Source organism: Austrofundulus limnaeus, unplaced genomic scaffold (genome assembly GCF_001266775.1).
Source record: "Austrofundulus limnaeus strain Quisiro unplaced genomic scaffold, Austrofundulus_limnaeus-1.0 Scaffold117, whole genome shotgun sequence".
Taxonomy (NCBI): Eukaryota; Metazoa; Chordata; class Actinopteri; order Cyprinodontiformes; family Rivulidae; genus Austrofundulus; species Austrofundulus limnaeus.
The window spans coordinates 1,200,294-1,205,857 of record NW_013952519.1 but is presented as its reverse complement, the minus strand read 5'-3'; the positions used below and the strand labels follow the sequence as shown (position 1 = coordinate 1,205,857).

Here is a 5,564-nt window from a genome sequence, read left to right as displayed (position 1 = left end):
GGCCACATAAGATGCAATGGTGAGCCACATTTGGCCCATGGGCCTTGAGTTTGACACAGTGACAAAACTCATTACAGCCACTTGTACCAGGGATCGTTTTCTTCTATTTGTAATGATTTATGAAATGTTTTTTGGGTGGAGAGGCAGCCTTTTCTCCTGCCACTAAAAGGTGACAAAAAGACAAAACAAATAAAAATCCACCATAAACAAAACTCCCACGTTTTGCTGTTTGCATTAGAGACACAAAACAGTCGCAGAGCTGAAACTTCACCAGTCTTCACACTTCAGGTGTGAATGTTCACACACACCCCACAGTTCCTTTGTTGTGTTTAAATGAGCTTCATGGAGCTGGGAAAAGAGATCAGGAGAGTTTGCCTATCATATTCTATTACAAAAGTAATAAAAATAACACATCATGTAGTAAGTCATAAGCTCATTAAAGCCTTTTTCATACAAATATTCTGCAATAAATCAAGGCTGTTGTAAATTAAATTGGAAATACATTTTAGTTGCAGTGCAGCCGATCAAACCTGCTGCTAATTTATTGTTTTTTAATAACAGAAAAATAAATAAAAATAAAATCACAACAACTAAATCACAGTTCACTGATTGTTTCTGCTTCTGCAACACAAATTTCTTGGCTACAAGATTGTTTTTGTGATTGTACAAAAAATACAATCAGATTAAACACAGCTCCATTTAGTGTAAAGAAAACTTAGTCAAACATTACAAACAGAGAAATACAGCTAACAGACATGCACAAAATGTATATATGTTATAAAAAAGGGTTTAAATTTATCACTTGATTATACCAGGTGGAATATTATATTATTTGTTACAGCATGTACAAAATCACATTTTTTTTAATTAGTGGAGGCCACAAAATCCCTCCACTAAAGCAGAAAAAAAACTCATGTTGAAATCTACATAACTCTTTTCCCAAATGATCATGATGTGGATTTTAAAGAGTTTCTGTTTGAGGAGATAAAAGCTTTTATCTTTAAATGTCACACAATGTACAAAGGACTTTAGACTGTAAATGTCTTCAGCAGCCCTGTAAACATGCAGCCCTCCTGTCCTGGCTGATGTGAACACAAACAGAATGTAATCAAACTGCTGGTTTTTTAAATTAAAGACTGCAGATGTTCCATAAACAACTGACTAAAAGACAAACAGCTGCGCTGACCATCCAGTCATTTTAAACCACCGGTGTTCTTGATGTTACTTGTTTAAATTGTAATTTCAGATTCCAACTTTAAACTCTGTGTTTGTAAATTTACAGAGAGGCCATCAGCAGAAAACATCCATAGCTTGTAATCTGAGAATAAAACATTATTAATAACAATGTGAAACTCTGAATTCTAACAAATGTCCTATAAAGCAAAAAGTGAATTTGTTTTTTCAACATGAATTTAGTTCATTTCTTGAAAAAAATAATAACAAAGTGCTTCAGTGTATTATAAAGTATTTACATATATTATAATATCTTGATGTTGAAAACAAAAAAATAAGACTTGAAGACTGTAGAAATTACAGTAAGCAAACAAGAGATATGACACAAGTTTTGATAAATCTGGTGCTGTTGATAAAGATGTAACTTTGCAGTCATCAAACCTGACCTAGTACGTTTTCATTAATGGTTTTTGCATCTTATACCCGTGCATGTCTACAGTCCAAAAAGCCAACTCTAAATTGTCCCTGGATGAGAGGTTATTTGTGAGCCCATGTGATCATGGCCCTGTCTGCAAAGGTGTACCCGTGACCCTGAAAGGAAGAAGCGTGTTTAGTTAATGCATTATGGATTAATAAAAAAAAATCTAGCACAGGTAATTAATTAACCCTTAATTGTAAAAGGTAGAAAAAATGCGTCAACAAGCCCAGCTTCAGGTATGAAACCTCCAAGAGTCTCCAAAGTTTAAATGGAACATCTTTCTATTAGACGATCTTTGTTTTTGCAGTAGTTTGTGCTTGTGCGCACGCGCGACCACAACCTCCACCACCCCGTGCACCGAGCGGCGCGCTGGTAGCAGGTTGGCCGGACCACGTCGCTGCTGTTCCCGCTCCGACCCCACGCTGTCCGGATACAGACTGACACCAGAAAGGGACTCCGTTACGGTTACGGGAGACTTAAAAAACAAAGCAAAACACGAAAATCAACTCTTATTGGACAAGCTGAGCTGCTGAGCTGCTTCTGCACCTCTCGGTGGTCAGCGGACACTCGGTGGAGGTAAGTCCGCTTTTCGGTGACAGTTTTCGGGGATGAACCGCTGNCCCCCACCCCACTGTCCCCCTCTGCTCCTTAAACTTCAACCTGCCTTTTTCGGCTTTTTATCCATATGTTTCGGCAATTTTGCGACTCATTTGTAGTCTTTCTTGCTTAATGAATTATAAAGTTAAATAAATGGGAAGTTTTGCTGAAGGAGAAACTCATTGCGGGTGAAAACAGATGGTTTTAACTTTTAAATGTTTTTATATATTTCTGCAGGTGAGGGGGAAATGTTGCACCTTGTTGTAATTCAGGAGGAACAGACCCACCCACTGATCATGCACCTGTTCCCTTATTATTATCACCTTTAAAGTTCATAATAAATACTTTGATGTCCTGATTACTGATGGAAATATGATTTACTTTAATGTTTACATACATCAACTAGTTCTAAGGTACATTATTTTAAATTCATATCCCAGAAATCCTATGTTTTTATACATATCATTTGTGCAAGATAACAAGCCAATTATAAACATTTATTAGATTTTTGCCCTTAAAATGATTAAATTAAAAGTAGTTCCAATAAATAAACAATGCGCCTGCACAGTTTTTGTTCTAAACTATCAATCCAAACTGTAACTGTAAATCAATCAATGATAACTGAGCTGGAATTACCTGTAAAGTTCAGTCTTGTACCTTTTTTTCTGTAGTTTTTATTGTAAGAATGAAGGGAAAACAATTACCAGACTACCAGAAAACCTAAGAAATTACATTTTTACTTTAAAAATAAGCCATTAATCAATGACTAGTTTTTACTCCGTTAGATCTTCTAAACAACCTTCATAGTAAAATGTTGCTTTTTGCATTCATAGTTAAATTAATCAGCCACTGGGGGCATTTACTGCTAATCATTTTAACATAAAGTACATTTAGCTGATATTGTGTTTTTCTGTCACATGAATTGCCTAATGTTAGAGAGGAGTTTATTAAGTCTCATAATAAAATGGGATAAATAAGATCTTTAAAAAGACTAAATGCAACTGTATTTGTAACCAGGACAAGTTAGTGGAAATTATAGAGAGATTCAAGGCAAAAAGAAAACTATCAAAACAAGCAAGTTAATTTTATTCCTCCAGATTACATTTAATGATAAAGCCTGGATGTTTTTGAGGACTTGTTCCAGACTGGTTTTTCTCAAGCTTTGGAAAAGTTGCAAACGATGAGACAAGCGGTATGAAATCCTGAAACCGGTGTGTCCTCTCGGGAAATCCTTTCTGAAGGTGGAAATCTCTGCAGCGGCTGAAATCATGCTCGGAGGAAGGCGGAAAAATAAAAGCATACAGCTGGGTGCTGAAGTGGGCTGTGAATAAATGCAGATTGTAACAGTTGCATTGCTGTAGCAGACACAATTTAATTTCAGACATGTGGAACTCTAGTTTCCATTTATTAAAAATAAATAAAAGAATTGATTTTTGCGTATTTTTCCCTGTGGAGCAGATTCAGATGAAAGACCTGCAGAAATCACAGCTGGTCTGAACTCATTTGTTGAGCTCAGAACAGTCAGCTGTAAAACTCGACCCTGGGCTCAGGTGTTCCGGTGTTTAGTTGTTTCGATCAGATGCTGTTTGTGATATTTCAAATGAGACGTAATAAGTGACGGTGTTTAGTGTTGGTCAGTTTTACAGGCATGACTTTGTGGGAGTTATTTGACACAGTTCCCTCATAAACCCATGTAAATCACCAGAAGGACTCGGATCATTTTAACAAACATGTCGTAGTTAAAAACATGAAGCAAATGAAAATGTCACTTCAGTGGAACCGTTTTTATTTTTTGCTTCCATCTAATAGACATGACCTTTTTTCTTTTCTTTAATTTTTTTTTTGGGGGGGGGGGGGGGGTTAAAGTTTTTCTGTGCATCAGTCACTTCTCCTGTTATTTACTGCTTCCAAATAATTCAGGAAAATGTGCCTCGTTTCCTTCGCTTTACCAGATATTTGAACAGAAACAGTTTCAGCTGATTTCCTTTTTGACAGAACTTCATGTTTCCTCCTGAAACAAAACAAAACAAACAAAAAAAAGAAGAAAGTTGTTTTTATTTTCTCTTTCTCTGACCCCTCTCTCCTTCAGTTTCCTCCTGGATTTACTGAGTGAATAAAACATGCAGGAGGAGACTCTGAGGCCTCAGATCTGGATGAATGTTTCAGTCGACGTTAAACCTCCAATCAGTGTGAAAGTGATGACATCACCTCTGATGGTAGCTCAGTCACAGAGCTGACGCTGCTGTTGTTCGTGTTTCTGCATCAAATGATGGAAAACCTGAGGATGATTCATCCACAGAGGCTGTCCCGCTCAGATTTAATGCTTTTCCAGGCTTGTTTCTGTCGTGTAAAGTTTTCTGCAGAGGACAATCATCGGCTCTGTTTGAGAATTAAAATCAACTCTCTTCCTGATAACTAATAAGGCAGCCTCACCCTATTACCATATTTCACTTTCACACCCCCCCTCTTGATAAAACACTTAGTCATTCACATTATCAGGTCGGGTTTCAGCGGAGGCCCGGTGAGCGGACACAGCACGGTTCGAGGCTGGGGGGTGGGCTCCTCTGAGCCCGAGGAATGTAAATAGAAACTGCAACCCAAGCCTAATGTTCCAGATCGGTTTCCTCAGGACGAGCGGCAGCTTGACGAGGATGCAGAAACACTCCTGTAAACGAGGATCAAGTGCGTACGTGACATTTTGATTTCAATTAGTTGTCCTGAGCTGTGTGTAAGGAATACATCAACGTTTTCCCAACAGTAAATCCTCAGCTCTGAAGATTTACTGGTGTTCAGGCTCGCGTTGGCTCAGAACAGAGCTTTTAATCTTAACAGACAAGAAACAAACAAACAAACAAACAAACAGAAGTTTTCTGGTTAAGTTTTCAAGTCGAACATCAACCTTGATAAAGATGGATGATAAATGCAGCTTTTTCAGGTGCTGCAGTTTAGGGCTGCACAATATATCGGAAATATATCGTCACTGCGATAACAGCCGGTGCAATAGGCATATCGCAAAGAACTGCATAAACTGCAATGGTTGGCTTAAATGTAGGGCTGCCACAAACGATTATTTTAATAATCGATTAATCACCGATTATTTATTCGATTAGTCGACTAATCGGATCACACGTTAGTTGAATATAAAACATAAAGCTTATCACGTCAGAATGCAGCTGCTATTGTAAAACCATCAATGTTTTAGCTATATGCTAACTAAAACATTGAGGATCACACGTTAGTTGAATATAAAACATAAAGCTTATCACGTCAGAATGCAGCTGCTATTGTAAAACCATCAAGGTTTTAGCTATATGCT

At 37.5% G+C, this 5,564-nt stretch overlaps 1 protein-coding gene across 4 annotated transcripts in view; it reads left to right on the top strand.

Moving 5' to 3' along the window:
• The first annotated feature begins 1,999 nt into the window (after positions 1 to 1,999).
• Positions 2,000 to 5,564, top strand: part of LOC106521875 (spermatid perinuclear RNA-binding protein) — an 88,553-nt gene continuing 84,988 nt past the window's right edge. For all 4 annotated transcript variants that reach the window (XM_014014625.1, XM_014014626.1, XM_014014623.1 and 1 more), the window contains exon 1: positions 2,000 to 2,227. The gene's annotated coding sequence lies outside the window, so the exon portion shown is untranslated. The remainder of the gene's footprint in view (positions 2,228 to 5,564) is intronic.